Below are 17,713 nucleotides of genomic sequence, written 5' to 3'. Positions count from 1 at the left end.
TCAATATGCCGTAGTTCTGGTGCAAGTGTGGGTTACATTTTGTAGCAATTGAACAAGTTACCTGATAGGATAAAAGTCAAAGGCAAAGCGTCATGTATGATTAAACATTACACAAGATATCTTGTTACAATACGGTAGAATAGGTTTCCAGTACATATTGTCTTAGCAGAATACATGGATTACTATAACAAATAGTGATTGTTGTGATAGTTTCAAATTGCTTAGGTTTTAGCCGTCCGACAGGTGAAACACACCTTTGCAGAACAAGTATATGATAATCGATATTGTATGGTCACTATTGCACGTACCTTCGATGGTCATCGATGATAAATCAATTTTCGTTGTATTTTCGTTGATGATCCACATCTGTTGGTCTCTTGCTGTTAGAGATGTCGTCTACGGGGTCTAGAGGGTCCAGTTGGTCTGAAACATTTTCGCTCAAATAAGAGGTGAGGCAACCCCTTTGAATTTTTTGCTGCTTTTTCTCGATTTATTTGCTGCTGGTCTTTGCGTCGTTACATCTCTGCTGTTAATCCTACGCTCTTTTTGCTGCGTTTTCTGAGTTCCTCGGCGTCAGATTAATCCAGGAAGGGTCGTACAGATCGATTCCGAGATGAAAAGTTCTCGTCTCCAAAGATGACCTGAAAAGTAAGGCTAACCCCTTTGGAGTTTTTGCGAAAATTTCAACGATTCTGAAGAGTGCTGCAATAAATTCTTTCAGGCGCTATTCCGACGTAATTTTGCGAGAGGAATCGATTAAGCGCAGTCCCAATACGCTGCGAGCAACGAATCAAAAGTTACAGCCGAAAAACTAGAGATTTTCGTCGTCATTTCTCTGCTGTTGGTCCTACGCTCTTTTGCATGTGTTTTTTGAGTTCCTGGTGGTCGAATTACTCTAGAAAGAGTCGTACTAATCGATTCCGAGACGAAAAATTTCCGGCTCCGAAAATCGATAAAAAACCAAGACCCTTTGAATTTTTGGCGAAAATTTCGGCGATTCTGGAAAAAGCTACAATCAATTCTTTCAGGCACTATTCCGACGTAATTTTGCGAGTGGAATCGATTGAGCGCAGTCCCAATACGCTGCGAGCAACGAGTCAAAAGTTACAGCCGAAAAACTGGATATTTTCGTCGTCATTTCTCTGCTGTTTGTCCTACGCTCTTTTGCATGTGTTTTTTGAGTTCCTGGTGGTCGAATTACTCTAGAAAGGGTCATACTAATCGATTCCGAGGCGAAAAATTTCCGGCCCCGAAAATCGATAAAAAAACTAAGGCTAACCCCTTTGGATTTTAAGCGAAAATTTCGGCGATTCTGAAAAGTGCTACAATCAATTCTTTCAGGCACTATTCCGACGTAATTTTGCGAGAGGAATCGATTAAGCATAGTCCCAATACGCTGCGAGCAGCTCCTCAAAAGTTACAGCCAAAAAACTGGAGATTTTCGTCGTCATTTCTCTGCTGTTGGTCCTACGCTCTTTTGCATATGTTTTTTGAGTTCCTGATGGTCGAATTACTCTAGAAAGAGTCGTACTAATCGATTCCGAGACGAAAAATTTCCGGCTCCGAAAATCGATAAAAAACCAAGGCTAACCCCTTTGGATTTTTGGCGAAAATTTCGGCGATTCTGGAATAAGCTACAATCAATTCTTTCAGGCACTATTCCGACGTAATTTTGCGAGAGGAATCGATTGAGCGCAGTCCCAATACGCTGCGAGCAGCTCCTCAAAAGTTACAGCCGAAAAACTGGATATTTTCGTCGTCATTTCTCTGCTGTTTGTCCTACGCTCTTTTGCATGTGTTTTTTGAGTTCCTGGTGGTCGAATTACTCTAGAAAGGGTCATACTAATCGATTCCGAGACGAAAAATTTCCGGCCCCAAAAATCGATAAAAAAACTAAGGCTAACCCCTTTGGATTTTTGGCGAAAATTTCGGCGATTCTGAAAAGTGCTACAATCAATTCTTTCAGGCACTATTCCGACGTAATTTTGCGAGAGGAATCGATTAAGCGCAGTCCCAATACGCTGCGAGCAGCTCCTCAAGAGTTACAGCCAAAAAACTGGAGATTTTCGTCGTCATTTCCCTGCTGTTGGTCCTACGCTCTTTTGCATATGTTTTTTGAGTTCCTGGTGGTCGAATTACTCTAGAAAGAGTCGTACTAATCGATTCCGAGACGAAAAATTTCCGGCTCCGAAAATCGATAAAAAACCAAGGCTAACCCCTTTGGATTTTTGGCGAAAATTTCGGCGATTCTGGAATAAGCTACAATCAATTCTTTCAGGCACTATTCCGACGTAATTTTGCAAGAGGAATCGATTGAGCGCAGTCCCAATACGCTGCGAGCAACGAGTCAAAAGTTACAGCCGAAAAACTGGATATTTTCGTCGTCATTTCTCTGCTGTTTGTCCTACGCTCTTTTGCATGTGTTTTTTGAGTTCCTGGTGGTCGAATTACTCTAGAAAGGGTCATACTAATCGATTCCGAGACGAAAAATTTCCGGCTCCGAAAATCGATAAAAAACCAAGGCTAACCCCTTTGGATTTTTGGCGAAAATTTCGGCGATTCTGGAATAAGCTACAATCAATTCTTTCAGGCACTATTCCGACGTAATTTTGCGAGAGGAATCGATTGAGCGCAGTCCCAATACGCTACGAGCAACGAGTCGAAAGTTACAGCCGAAAAACTGGATATTTTCGTCGTCATTTCTCTGCTGTTTGTCCTACGCTCTTTTGCATGTGTTTTTTGAGTTCCTGGTGGTCGAATTACTCTAGGAAGGGTCATACTAATCGATTCCGAGGCGAAAAATTTCCGGCCCCGAAAATCGATAAAAAAACTAAGGCTAACCCCTTTGGATTTTTGGCGAAAATTTCGGCGATTCTGAAAAGTGCTACAATCAATTCTTTCAGGCACTATTCCGACGTAATTTTGCGAGAGGAATCGATTGAGCGCAGTCCCAATACGCTGCGAGCAACGAGTCAAAAGTTACAGCCGAAAAACTGGATATTTTCGTCGTCATTTCTCTGCTGTTTGTCCTACGCTCTTTTGCATGTGTTTTTTGAGTTCCTGGTGGTCGAATTACTCTAGAAAGGGTCATACTAATCGATTCCGAGGCGAAAAATTTCCGGCCCCGAAAATCGATAAAAAAACTAAGGCTAACCCCTTTGGATTTTTGGCGAAAATTTCGGCGATTCTGAAAAGTGCTACAATCAATTCTTTCAGGCACTATTCCGACGTAATTTTGCGAGAGGAATCGATTGAGCGCAGTCCCAATACGCTGCGAGCAGCTCCTCAAAAGTTACAGCCGAAAAACTGGATATTTTCGTCGTCATTTCTCTGCTGTTTGTCCTACGCTCTTTTGCATGTGTTTTTTGAGTTCCTGGTGGTCGAATTACTCTAGAAAGGGTCATACTAATCGATTCCGAGACGAAAAATTTCCGGCCCCAAAAATCGATAAAAAAACTGAGGCTAACCCCTTTGGATTTTTGGCGAAAATTTCGGCGATTCTGAAAAGTGCTACAATCAATTCTTTCAGGCACTATTCCGACGTAATTTTGCGAGAGGAATCGATTAAGCGCAGTCCCAATACGCTGCGAGCAGCTCCTCAAAAGTTACAGCCGAAAAACTGGATATTTTCGTCGTCATTTCTCTGCTGTTTGTCCTACGCTCTTTTGCATGTGTTTTTTGAGTTCCTGGTGGTCGAATTACTCTAGAAAGGGTCATACTAATCGATTCCGAGACGAAAAATTTCCGGCCCCAAAAATCGATAAAAAAACTGAGGCTAACCCCTTTGGATTTTTGGCGAAAATTTCGGCGATTCTGAAAAGTGCTACAATCAATTCTTTCAGGCACTATTCCGACGTAATTTTGCGAGAGGAATCGATTAAGCGCAGTCCCAATACGCTGCGAGCAGCTCCTCAAGAGTTACAGCCAAAAAACTGGAGATTTTCGTCGTCATTTCCCTGCTGTTGGTCCTACGCTCTTTTGCATATGTTTTTTGAGTTCCTGGTGGTCGAATTACTCTAGAAAGAGTCGTACTAATCGATTCCGAGACGAAAAATTTCCGGCTCCGAAAATCGATAAAAAACTAAGGCTAACCCCTTTGGATTTTTGGCGAAAATTTCGGCGATTCTGGAATAAGCTACAATCAATTCTTTCAGGCACTATTCCGACGTAATTTTGCGAGAGGAATCGATTGAGCGCAGTCCCAATACGCTACGAGCAACGAGTCGAAAGTTACAGCCGAAAAACTGGATATTTTCGTCGTCATTTCTCTGCTGTTTGTCCTACGCTCTTTTGCATGTGTTTTTTGAGTTCCTGGTGGTCGAATTACTCTAGAAAGGGTCATACTAATCGATTCCGAGGCGAAAAATTTCCGGCCCCGAAAATCGATAAAAAAACTAAGGCTAACCCCTTTGGATTTTTAGCGAAAATTTCGGCGATTCTGAAAAGTGCTACAATCAATTCTTTCAGGCACTATTCCGACGTAATTTTGCGAGAGGAATCGATTGAGCGCAGTCCCAATACGCTGCGAGCAACGAGTCAAAAGTTACAGCCGAAAAACTGGATATTTTCGTCGTCATTTCTCTGCTGTTTGTCCTACGCTCTTTTGCATGTGTTTTTTGAGTTCCTGGTGGTCGAATTACTCTAGAAAGGGTCATACTAATCGATTCCGAGGCGAAAAATTTCCGGCCCCGAAAATCGATAAAAAAACTAAGGCTAACCCCTTTGGATTTTTGGCGAAAATTTCGGCGATTCTGAAAAGTGCTACAATCAATTCTTTCAGGCACTATTCCGACGTAATTTTGCGAGAGGAATCGATTGAGCGCAGTCCCAATACGCTGCGAGCAGCTCCTCAAAAGTTACAGCCGAAAAACTGGATATTTTCGTCGTCATTTCTCTGCTGTTTGTCCTACGCTCTTTTGCATGTGTTTTTTGAGTTCCTGGTGGTCGAATTACTCTAGAAAGGGTCATACTAATCGATTCCGAGACGAAAAATTTCCGGCCCCAAAAATCGATAAAAAAACTAAGGCTAACCCCTTTGGATTTTTGGCGAAAATTTCGGCGATTCTGAAAAGTGCTACAATCAATTCTTTCAGGCACTATTCCGACGTAATTTTGCGAGAGGAATCGATTAAGCGCAGTCCCAATACGCTGCGAGCAGCTCCTCAAGAGTTACAGCCAAAAAACTGGAGATTTTCGTCGTCATTTCCCTGCTGTTGGTCCTACGCTCTTTTGCATATGTTTTTTGAGTTCCTGGTGGTCGAATTACTCTAGAAAGAGTCGTACTAATCGATTCCGAGACGAAAAATTTCCGGCTCCGAAAATCGATAAAAAACTAAGGCTAACCCCTTTGGATTTTTGGCGAAAATTTCGGCGATTCTGGAATAAGCTACAATCAATTCTTTCAGGCACTATTCCGACGTAATTTTGCGAGAGAAATCGATTGAGCGCAGTCCCAATACGCTGCGAGCAACGAGTCAAAAGTTACAGCCGAAAAACTGGATATTTTCGTCGTCATTTCTCTGCTGTTTGTCCTACGCTCTTTTGCATGTGTTTTTTGAGTTCCTGGTGGTCGAATTACTCTAGATAGGGTCATACTAATCGATTCCGAGACGAAAAATTTCCGGCTCCGAAAATCGATAAAAAACCAAGGCTAACCCCTTTGGATTTTTGGCGAAAATTTCGGCGATTCTGGAATAAGCTACAATCAATTCTTTCAGGCACTATTCCGACGTAATTTTGCGAGAGGAATCGATTGAGCGCAGTCCCAATACGCTGCGAGCAACGAGTCAAAAGTTACAGCCGAAAAACTGGATATTTTCGTCGTCATTTCTCTGCTGTTTGTCCTACGCTCTTTTGCATGTGTTTTTTGAGTTCCTGGTGGTCGAATTACTCTAGAAAGGGTCATACTAATCGATTCCGAGGCGAAAAATTTCCGGCCCCGAAAATCGATAAAAAAACTAAGGCTAACCCCTTTGGATTTTTGGCGAAAATTTCGGCGATTCTGAAAAGTGCTACAATCAATTCTTTCAGGCACTATTCCGACGTAATTTTGCGAGAGGAATCGATTGAGCGCAGTCCCAATACGCTGCGAGCAACGAGTCAAAAGTTACAGCCGAAAAACTGGATATTTTCGTCGTCATTTCTCTGCTGTTTGTCCTACGCTCTTTTGCATGTGTTTTTTGAGTTCCTGGTGGTCGAATTACTCTAGAAAGGGTCATACTAATCGATTCCGAGGCGAAAAATTTCCGGCCCCGAAAATCGATAAAAAAACTAAGGCTAACCCCTTTGGATTTTTGGCGAAAATTTCGGCGATTCTGAAAAGTGCTACAATCAATTCTTTCAGGCACTATTCCGACGTAATTTTGCGAGAGGAATCGATTGAGCGCAGTCCCAATACGCTGCGAGCAGCTCCTCAAAAGTTACAGCCGAAAAACTGGATATTTTCGTCGTCATTTCTCTGCTGTTTGTCCTACGCTCTTTTGCATGTGTTTTTTGAGTTCCTGGTGGTCGAATTACTCTAGAAAGGGTCATACTAATCGATTCCGAGACGAAAAATTTCCGGCCCCAAAAATCGATAAAAAAACTAAGGCTAACCCCTTTGGATTTTTGGCGAAAATTTCGGCGATTCTGAAAAGTGCTACAATCAATTCTTTCAGGCACTATTCCGACGTAATTTTGCGAGAGGAATCGATTAAGCGCAGTCCCAATACGCTGCGAGCAGCTCCTCAAGAGTTACAGCCAAAAAACTGGAGATTTTCGTCGTCATTTCCCTGCTGTTGGTCCTACGCTCTTTTGCATATGTTTTTTGAGTTCCTGGTGGTCGAATTACTCTAGAAAGAGTCGTACTAATCGATTCCGAGACGAAAAATTTCCGGCTCCGAAAATCGATAAAAAACCAAGGCTAACCCCTTTGGATTTTTGGCGAAAATTTCGGCGATTCTGGAATAAGCTACAATCAATTCTTTCAGGCACTATTCCGACGTAATTTTGCAAGAGGAATCGATTGAGCGCAGTCCCAATACGCTGCGAGCAACGAGTCAAAAGTTACAGCCGAAAAACTGGATATTTTCGTCGTCATTTCTCTGCTGTTTGTCCTACGCTCTTTTGCATGTGTTTTTTGAGTTCCTGGTGGTCGAATTACTCTAGAAAGGGTCATACTAATCGATTCCGAGGCGAAAAATTTCCGGCCCCGAAAATCGATAAAAAAACTGAGGCTAACCCCTTTGGATTTTTAGCGAAAATTTCGGCGATTCTGAAAAGTGCTACAATCGATTCTTTCAGGCACTATTCCGACGTAATTTTGCGAGAGGAATCGATTGAGCATAGTCCCAATACGCTGCGAGCAGCTCCTCAAAAGTTACAGCCAAAAAACTGGAGATTTTTGTCGTCATTTCTCTGCTGTTGGTCTTACGCTCTTTTGCATATGTTTTTTGAGTTCCTGGTGGTCGAATTACTCTAGAAAGAGTCGTACTAATCGATTCCGAGACGAAAAATTTCCGGCTCCGAAAATCGATAAAGACCAAGGCTAACCCCTTTGGATTTTTGGCGAAAATTTCGGCGATTCTGGAATAAGCTACAATCAATTCTTTCAGGCACTATTCCGACGTAATTTTGCGAGAGGAATCGATTAAGCGCAGTCCCAATACGCTGCGAGCAGCTCCTCAAAAGTTACAGCCGAAAAACTGGATATTTTCGTCGTCATTTCTCTGCTGTTTGTCCTACGCTCTTTTGCATGTGTTTTTTGAGTTCCTGGTGGTCGAATTACTCTAGAAAGGGTCATACTAATCGATTCCGAGGCGAAAAATTTCCGGCCCCGAAAATCGATAAAAAAACTAAGGCTAACCCCTTTGGATTTTTGGCGAAAATTTCGGCGATTCTGAAAAGTGCTACAATCAATTCTTTCAGGCACTATTCCGACGTAATTTTGCGAGAGGAATCGATTAAGCATAGTCCCAATACGCTGCGAGCAGCTCCTCAAAAGTTACAGCCAAAAAACTGGAGATTTTCGTCGTCATTTCTCTGCTGTTGGTCCTACGCTCTTTTGCATATGTTTTTTGAGTTCCTGATGGTCGAATTACTCTAGAAAGAGTCGTACTAATCGATTCCGAGACGAAAAATTTCCGGCTCCGAAAATCGATAAAAAACCAAGGCTAACCCCTTTGGATTTTTGGCGAAAATTTCGGCGATTCTGAAAAGTGCTACAATCAATTCTTTCAGGCACTATTCCGACGTAATTTTGCGAGAGGAATCGATTGAGCATAGTCCCAATACGCTGCGAGCAGCTCCTCAAAAGTTACAGCCAAAAAACTGGAGATTTTCGTCGTCATTTCTCTGCTGTTTGTCCTACGCTCTTTTGCATGTGTTTTTTAAGTTCCTGGTGGTCGAATTACTCTAGAAAGAGTCGTACTAATCGATTCCGAGACGAAAAATTTCCGGCTCCGAAAATCGATAAAAAACCAAGGCTAACCCCTTTGGATTTTTGGCGAAAATTTCGGCGATTCTGGAATAAGCTACAATCAATTCTTTCAGGCACTATTCCGACGTAATTTTGCAAGAGGAATCGATTGAGCGCAGTCCCAATACGCTGCGAGCAACGAGTCAAAAGTTACAGCCGAAAAACTGGATATTTTCGTCGTCATTTCTCTGCTGTTTGTCCTACGCTCTTTTGCATGTGTTTTTTGAGTTCCTGGTGGTCGAATTACTCTAGAAAGGGTCATACTAATCGATTCCGAGGCGAAAAATTTCCGGCCCCGAAAATCGATAAAAAAACTAAGGCTAACCCCTTTGGATTTTTAGCGAAAATTTCGGCGATTCTGAAAAGTGCTACAATCAATTCTTTCAGGCACTATTCCGACGTAATTTTTCCGAGAGGAATCGATTGAGCATAGTCCCAATACGCTGCGAGCAGCTCCTCAAAAGTTACAGCCAAAAAACTGGAGATTTTTGTCGTCATTTCTCTGCTGTTGGTCTTACGCTCTTTTGCATATGTTTTTTGAGTTCCTGGTGGTCGAATTACTCTAGAAAGAGTCGTACTAATCGATTCCGAGACGAAAAATTTCCGGCTTCGAAAATCGATAAAGACCAAGGCTAACCCCTTTGGATTTTTGGCGAAAATTTCGGCGATTCTGGAATAAGCTACAATCAATTCTTTCAGGCACTATTCCGACGTAATTTTGCGAGAGGAATCGATTAAGCGCAGTCCCAATACGCTGCGAGCAGCTCCTCAAAAGTTACAGCCGAAAAACTGGATATTTTCGTCGTCATTTCTCTGCTGTTTGTCCTACGCTCTTTTGCATGTGTTTTTTGAGTTCCTGGTGGTCGAATTACTCTAGAAAGGGTCATACTAATCGATTCCGAGGCGAAAAATTTCCGGCCCCGAAAATCGATAAAAAAACTAAGGCTAACCCCTTTGGATTTTTAGCGAAAATTTCGGCGATTCTGAAAAGTGCTACAATCAATTCTTTCAGGCACTATTCCGACGTAATTTTGCGAGAGGAATCGATTAAGCATAGTCCCAATACGCTGCGAGCAGCTCCTCAAAAGTTACAGCCAAAAAACTGGAGATTTTCGTCGTCATTTCTCTGCTGTTGGTCCTACGCTCTTTTGCATATGTTTTTTGAGTTCCTGGTGGTCAAATTACTCTAGAAAGGGTCATACTAATCGATTCCGAGGCGAAAAATTTCCGGCCCCGAAAATCGATAAAAAAACTAAGGCTAACCCCTTTGGATTTTTAGCGAAAATTTCGGCGATTCTGAAAAGTGCTACAATCAATTCTTTCAGGCACTATTCCGACGTAATTTTGCGAGAGGAATCGATTAAGCATAGTCCCAATACGCTGCGAGCAGCTCCTCAAAAGTTACAGCCAAAAAACTGGAGATTTTCGTCGTCATTTCTCTGCTGTTGGTCCTACGCTCTTTTGCATATGTTTTTTGAGTTCCTGATGGTCGAATTACTCTAGAAAGAGTCGTACTAATCGATTCCGAGACGAAAACTTTCCGGCTCCGAAAATCGATAAAAAACCAAGGCTAACCCCTTTGGATTTTTGGCGAAAATTTCGGCGATTCTGGAATAAGCTACAATCAATTCTTTCAGGCACTGTTCCGACGTAATTTTGCGAGAGGAATCGATTAAGCGCAGTCCCAATACGCTGCGAGCAGCTCCTCAAAAGTTACAGCCGAAAAACTGGATATTTTCGTCGTCATTTCTCTGCTGTTTGTCCTACGCTCTTTTGCATGTGTTTTTTGAGTTCCTGGTGGTCGAATTACTCTAGAAAGGGTCATACTAATCGATTCCGAGGCGAAAAATTTCCGGCCCCGAAAATCGATAAAAAAACTAAGGCTAACCCCTTTGGATTTTTAGCGAAAATTTCGGCGATTCTGAAAAGTGCTACAATCAATTCTTTCAGGCACTATTCCGACGTAATTTTGCGAGAGGAATCGATTAAGCATAGTCCCAATACGCTGCGAGCAGCTCCTCAAAAGTTACAGCCAAAAAACTGGAGATTTTCGTCGTCATTTCTCTGCTGTTGGTCCTACGCTCTTTTGCATATGTTTTTTGAGTTCCTGGTGGTCAAATTACTCTAGAAAGGGTCATACTAATCGATTCCGAGGCGAAAAATTTCCGGCCCCGAAAATCGATAAAAAAACTAAGGCTAACCCCTTTGGATTTTTAGCGAAAATTTCGGCGATTCTGAAAAGTGCTACAATCAATTCTTTCAGGCACTATTCCGACGTAATTTTGCGAGAGGAATCGATTAAGCATAGTCCCAATACGCTGCGAGCAGCTCCTCAAAAGTTACAGCCAAAAAACTGGAGATTTTCGTCGTCATTTCTCTGCTGTTGGTCCTACGCTCTTTTGCATATGTTTTTTGAGTTCCTGATGGTCGAATTACTCTAGAAAGAGTCGTACTAATCGATTCCGAGACGAAAACTTTCCGGCTCCGAAAATCGATAAAAAACCAAGGCTAACCCCTTTGGATTTTTGGCGAAAATTTCGGCGATTCTGAAAAGTGCTACAATCAATTCTTTCAGGCACTATTCCGACGTAATTTTGCGAGAGGAATCGATTGAGCATAGTCCCAATACGCTGCGAGCAGCTCCTCAAAAGTTACAGCCAAAAAACTGGAGATTTTCGTCGTCATTTCTCTGCTGTTTGTCCTACGCTCTTTTGCATGTGTTTTTTAAGTTCCTGGTGGTCGAATTACTCTAGAAAGGGTCATACTAATCGATTCCGAGGCGAAAAATTTCCGGCCCCGAAAATCGATAAAAAAACTAAGGCTAACCCCTTTGGATTTTTGGCGAAAATTTCGGCGATTCTGAAAAGTCCTACAATCAATTCTTTCAGGCACTATTCCGACGTAAATTTGCGAGAGGAATCGATTAAGCGCAGTCCCAATACGCTGCGAGCAGCTCCTCAAAAGTTACAGCCAAAAAACTGGAGATTTTTGTCGTCATTTCTCTGCTGTTGGTCCTACGCTCTTTTGCATATGTTTTTTGAGTTCCTGGTGGTCGAATTACTCTAGAAAGAGTCGTACTAATCGATTTCGAGACGAAAAATTTCCGGCTCCGAAAATCGATAAAAAACCAAGGCTAACCCCTTTGGATTTTTGGCGAAAATTTCGGCGATTCTGAAAAGTGCTACAATCAATCCTTTCAGGCACTATTCCGACGTAATTTTGCGAGAGGAATCGATTAAGCGCAGTCCCAATACGCTGCGAGCAGCTCCTCAAAAGTTACAGCCAAAAAACTGCAGATTTTCGTCGTCATTTCTCTGCTGTTGGTCCTACGCTCTTTAGCATATGTTTTTTGAGTTCCTGGTGGTCGAATTACTCTAGAAAAAGTCGTACTAATCGATTCTGAGACGAAAAATTTCCGGCTCCGAAAATCGATAAAAAACCAAGGCTAACCCCTTTGGATTTTTGGCAAAAATTTCGGCGATTCTGGAATGAGCTACAATCAATTCTTTCAGGCACTATTCCGACGTAATTTTGCGAGAGGAATCGATTGAGCGCAGTCCCAATACGCTGCGAGCAACGAGTCAAAAGTTACAGCCGAAAAACTGGATATTTTCGTCGTCATTTCTCTGCTGTTTGTCCTACGCTCTTTTGCATGTGTTTTTTGAGTTCCTGGTGGTCGAATTACTCTAGAAAGGGTCATACTAATCGATTCCGAGGCGAAAAATTTCCGGCCCCGAAAATCGATAAAAAAACTAAGGCTAACCCCTTTGGATTTTTGGCGAAAATTTCGGCGATTCTGAAAAGTGCTACAATCAATTCTTTCAGGCACTATTCCGACGTAATTTTGCGAGAGGAATCGATTGAGCGCAGTCCCAATACGCTGCGAGCAGCTCCTCAAAAGTTACAGCCGAAAAACTGGATATTTTCGTCGTCATTTCTCTGCTGTTTGTCCTACGCTCTTTTGCATGTGTTTTTTGAGTTCCTGGTGGTCGAATTACTCTAGAAAGGGTCATACTCATCGATTCCGAGACGAAAAATTTCCGGCCCCAAAAATCGATAAAAAAACTAAGGCTAACCCCTTTGGATTTTTGGCGAAAATTTCGGCGATTCTGAAAAGTGCTACAATCAATTCTTTCAGGCACTATTCCGACGTAATTTTGCGAGAGGAATCGATTAAGCGCAGTCCCAATACGCTGCGAGCAGCTCCTCAAGAGTTACAGCCAAAAAACTGGAGATTTTCGTCGTCATTTCCCTGCTGTTGGTCCTACGCTCTTTTGCATATGTTTTTTGAGTTCCTGGTGGTCGAATTACTCTAGAAAGAGTCGTACTAATCGATTCCGAGACGAAAAATTTCCGGCTCCGAAAATCGATAAAAAACCAAGGCTAACCCCTTTGGATTTTTGGCGAAAATTTCGGCGATTCTGGAATAAGCTACAATCAATTCTTTCAGGCACTATTCCGACGTAATTTTGCGAGAGGAATCGATTGAGCGCAGTCCCAATACGCTACGAGCAACGAGTCGAAAGTTACAGCCGAAAAACTGGATATTTTCGTCGTCATTTCTCTGCTGTTTGTCCTACGCTCTTTTGCATGTGTTTTTTGAGTTCCTGGTGGTCGAATTACTCTAGGAAGGGTCATACTAATCGATTCCGAGGCGAAAAATTTCCGGCCCCGAAAATCGATAAAAAAACTAAGGCTAACCCCTTTGGATTTTTGGCGAAAATTTCGGCGATTCTGAAAAGTGCTACAATCAATTCTTTCAGGCACTATTCCGACGTAATTTTGCGAGAGGAATCGATTGAGCGCAGTCCCAATACGCTGCGAGCAACGAGTCAAAAGTTACAGCCGAAAAACTGGATATTTTCGTCGTCATTTCTCTGCTGTTTGTCCTACGCTCTTTTGCATGTGTTTTTTGAGTTCCTGGTGGTCGAATTACTCTAGAAAGGGTCATACTAATCGATTCCGAGGCGAAAAATTTCCGGCCCCGAAAATCGATAAAAAAACTAAGGCTAACCCCTTTGGATTTTTGGCGAAAATTTCGGCGATTCTGAAAAGTGCTACAATCAATTCTTTCAGGCACTATTCCGACGTAATTTTGCGAGAGGAATCGATTGAGCGCAGTCCCAATACGCTGCGAGCAGCTCCTCAAAAGTTACAGCCGAAAAACTGGATATTTTCGTCGTCATTTCTCTGCTGTTTGTCCTACGCTCTTTTGCATGTGTTTTTTGAGTTCCTGGTGGTCGAATTACTCTAGAAAGGGTCATACTAATCGATTCCGAGACGAAAAATTTCCGGCCCCAAAAATCGATAAAAAAACTGAGGCTAACCCCTTTGGATTTTTGGCGAAAATTTCGGCGATTCTGAAAAGTGCTACAATCAATTCTTTCAGGCACTATTCCGACGTAATTTTGCGAGAGGAATCGATTAAGCGCAGTCCCAATACGCTGCGAGCAGCTCCTCAAAAGTTACAGCCGAAAAACTGGATATTTTCGTCGTCATTTCTCTGCTGTTTGTCCTACGCTCTTTTGCATGTGTTTTTTGAGTTCCTGGTGGTCGAATTACTCTAGAAAGGGTCATACTAATCGATTCCGAGACGAAAAATTTCCGGCCCCAAAAATCGATAAAAAAACTGAGGCTAACCCCTTTGGATTTTTGGCGAAAATTTCGGCGATTCTGAAAAGTGCTACAATCAATTCTTTCAGGCACTATTCCGACGTAATTTTGCGAGAGGAATCGATTAAGCGCAGTCCCAATACGCTGCGAGCAGCTCCTCAAGAGTTACAGCCAAAAAACTGGAGATTTTCGTCGTCATTTCCCTGCTGTTGGTCCTACGCTCTTTTGCATATGTTTTTTGAGTTCCTGGTGGTCGAATTACTCTAGAAAGAGTCGTACTAATCGATTCCGAGACGAAAAATTTCCGGCTCCGAAAATCGATAAAAAACTAAGGCTAACCCCTTTGGATTTTTGGCGAAAATTTCGGCGATTCTGGAATAAGCTACAATCAATTCTTTCAGGCACTATTCCGACGTAATTTTGCGAGAGGAATCGATTGAGCGCAGTCCCAATACGCTACGAGCAACGAGTCGAAAGTTACAGCCGAAAAACTGGATATTTTCGTCGTCATTTCTCTGCTGTTTGTCCTACGCTCTTTTGCATGTGTTTTTTGAGTTCCTGGTGGTCGAATTACTCTAGAAAGGGTCATACTAATCGATTCCGAGGCGAAAAATTTCCGGCCCCGAAAATCGATAAAAAAACTAAGGCTAACCCCTTTGGATTTTTAGCGAAAATTTCGGCGATTCTGAAAAGTGCTACAATCAATTCTTTCAGGCACTATTCCGACGTAATTTTGCGAGAGGAATCGATTGAGCGCAGTCCCAATACGCTGCGAGCAACGAGTCAAAAGTTACAGCCGAAAAACTGGATATTTTCGTCGTCATTTCTCTGCTGTTTGTCCTACGCTCTTTTGCATGTGTTTTTTGAGTTCCTGGTGGTCGAATTACTCTAGAAAGGGTCATACTAATCGATTCCGAGGCGAAAAATTTCCGGCCCCGAAAATCGATAAAAAAACTAAGGCTAACCCCTTTGGATTTTTGGCGAAAATTTCGGCGATTCTGAAAAGTGCTACAATCAATTCTTTCAGGCACTATTCCGACGTAATTTTGCGAGAGGAATCGATTGAGCGCAGTCCCAATACGCTGCGAGCAGCTCCTCAAAAGTTACAGCCGAAAAACTGGATATTTTCGTCGTCATTTCTCTGCTGTTTGTCCTACGCTCTTTTGCATGTGTTTTTTGAGTTCCTGGTGGTCGAATTACTCTAGAAAGGGTCATACTAATCGATTCCGAGACGAAAAATTTCCGGCCCCAAAAATCGATAAAAAAACTAAGGCTAACCCCTTTGGATTTTTGGCGAAAATTTCGGCGATTCTGAAAAGTGCTACAATCAATTCTTTCAGGCACTATTCCGACGTAATTTTGCGAGAGGAATCGATTAAGCGCAGTCCCAATACGCTGCGAGCAGCTCCTCAAGAGTTACAGCCAAAAAACTGGAGATTTTCGTCGTCATTTCCCTGCTGTTGGTCCTACGCTCTTTTGCATATGTTTTTTGAGTTCCTGGTGGTCGAATTACTCTAGAAAGAGTCGTACTAATCGATTCCGAGACGAAAAATTTCCGGCTCCGAAAATCGATAAAAAACTAAGGCTAACCCCTTTGGATTTTTGGCGAAAATTTCGGCGATTCTGGAATAAGCTACAATCAATTCTTTCAGGCACTATTCCGACGTAATTTTGCGAGAGAAATCGATTGAGCGCAGTCCCAATACGCTGCGAGCAACGAGTCAAAAGTTACAGCCGAAAAACTGGATATTTTCGTCGTCATTTCTCTGCTGTTTGTCCTACGCTCTTTTGCATGTGTTTTTTGAGTTCCTGGTGGTCGAATTACTCTAGATAGGGTCATACTAATCGATTCCGAGACGAAAAATTTCCGGCTCCGAAAATCGATAAAAAACCAAGGCTAACCCCTTTGGATTTTTGGCGAAAATTTCGGCGATTCTGGAATAAGCTACAATCAATTCTTTCAGGCACTATTCCGACGTAATTTTGCGAGAGGAATCGATTGAGCGCAGTCCCAATACGCTGCGAGCAACGAGTCAAAAGTTACAGCCGAAAAACTGGATATTTTCGTCGTCATTTCTCTGCTGTTGGTCTTACGCTCTTTTGCATATGTTTTTTGAGTTCCTGGTGGTCGAATTACTCTAGAAAGAGTCGTACTAATCGATTCCGAGACGAAAAATTTCCGGCTTCGAAAATCGATAAAGACCAAGGCTAACCCCTTTGGATTTTTGGCGAAAATTTCGGCGATTCTGGAATAAGCTACAATCAATTCTTTCAGGCACTATTCCGACGTAATTTTGCGAGAGGAATCGATTAAGCGCAGTCCCAATACGCTGCGAGCAGCTCCTCAAAAGTTACAGCCGAAAAACTGGATATTTTCGTCGTCATTTCTCTGCTGTTTGTCCTACGCTCTTTTGCATGTGTTTTTTGAGTTCCTGGTGGTCGAATTACTCTAGAAAGGGTCATACTAATCGATTCCGAGGCGAAAAATTTCCGGCCCCGAAAATCGATAAAAAAACTAAGGCTAACCCCTTTGGATTTTTAGCGAAAATTTCGGCGATTCTGAAAAGTGCTACAATCAATTCTTTCAGGCACTATTCCGACGTAATTTTGCGAGAGGAATCGATTAAGCATAGTCCCAATACGCTGCGAGCAGCTCCTCAAAAGTTACAGCCAAAAAACTGGAGATTTTCGTCGTCATTTCTCTGCTGTTGGTCCTACGCTCTTTTGCATATGTTTTTTGAGTTCCTGGTGGTCAAATTACTCTAGAAAGGGTCATACTAATCGATTCCGAGGCGAAAAATTTCCGGCCCCGAAAATCGATAAAAAAACTAAGGCTAACCCCTTTGGATTTTTAGCGAAAATTTCGGCGATTCTGAAAAGTGCTACAATCAATTCTTTCAGGCACTATTCCGACGTAATTTTGCGAGAGGAATCGATTAAGCATAGTCCCAATACGCTGCGAGCAGCTCCTCAAAAGTTACAGCCAAAAAACTGGAGATTTTCGTCGTCATTTCTCTGCTGTTGGTCCTACGCTCTTTTGCATATGTTTTTTGAGTTCCTGATGGTCGAATTACTCTAGAAAGAGTCGTACTAATCGATTCCGAGACGAAAACTTTCCGGCTCCGAAAATCGATAAAAAACCAAGGCTAACCCCTTTGGATTTTTGGCGAAAATTTCGGCGATTCTGGAATAAGCTACAATCAATTCTTTCAGGCACTGTTCCGACGTAATTTTGCGAGAGGAATCGATTAAGCGCAGTCCCAATACGCTGCGAGCAGCTCCTCAAAAGTTACAGCCGAAAAACTGGATATTTTCGTCGTCATTTCTCTGCTGTTTGTCCTACGCTCTTTTGCATGTGTTTTTTGAGTTCCTGGTGGTCGAATTACTCTAGAAAGGGTCATACTAATCGATTCCGAGGCGAAAAATTTCCGGCCCCGAAAATCGATAAAAAAACTAAGGCTAACCCCTTTGGATTTTTAGCGAAAATTTCGGCGATTCTGAAAAGTGCTACAATCAATTCTTTCAGGCACTATTCCGACGTAATTTTGCGAGAGGAATCGATTAAGCATAGTCCCAATACGCTGCGAGCAGCTCCTCAAAAGTTACAGCCAAAAAACTGGAGATTTTCGTCGTCATTTCTCTGCT

General features: G+C 42.4%; 1 protein-coding gene across 2 annotated transcripts in view; it reads left to right on the top strand.

The window, feature by feature from the left end:
- The window catches only part of LOC124412981, an 81,530-nt gene that overhangs the window by 2,246 nt on the left and 61,571 nt on the right, over positions 1-17,713 (top strand). The gene's annotated exons all lie outside the window — the stretch shown is intronic.

Source organism: Diprion similis, chromosome 12 (genome assembly GCF_021155765.1).
Source record: "Diprion similis isolate iyDipSimi1 chromosome 12, iyDipSimi1.1, whole genome shotgun sequence".
Classification (NCBI taxonomy): domain Eukaryota; kingdom Metazoa; phylum Arthropoda; class Insecta; order Hymenoptera; family Diprionidae; genus Diprion; species Diprion similis.
Note: the sequence above shows the minus strand (reverse complement) of the source record. Positions and strands in the feature narration are given on the sequence as shown.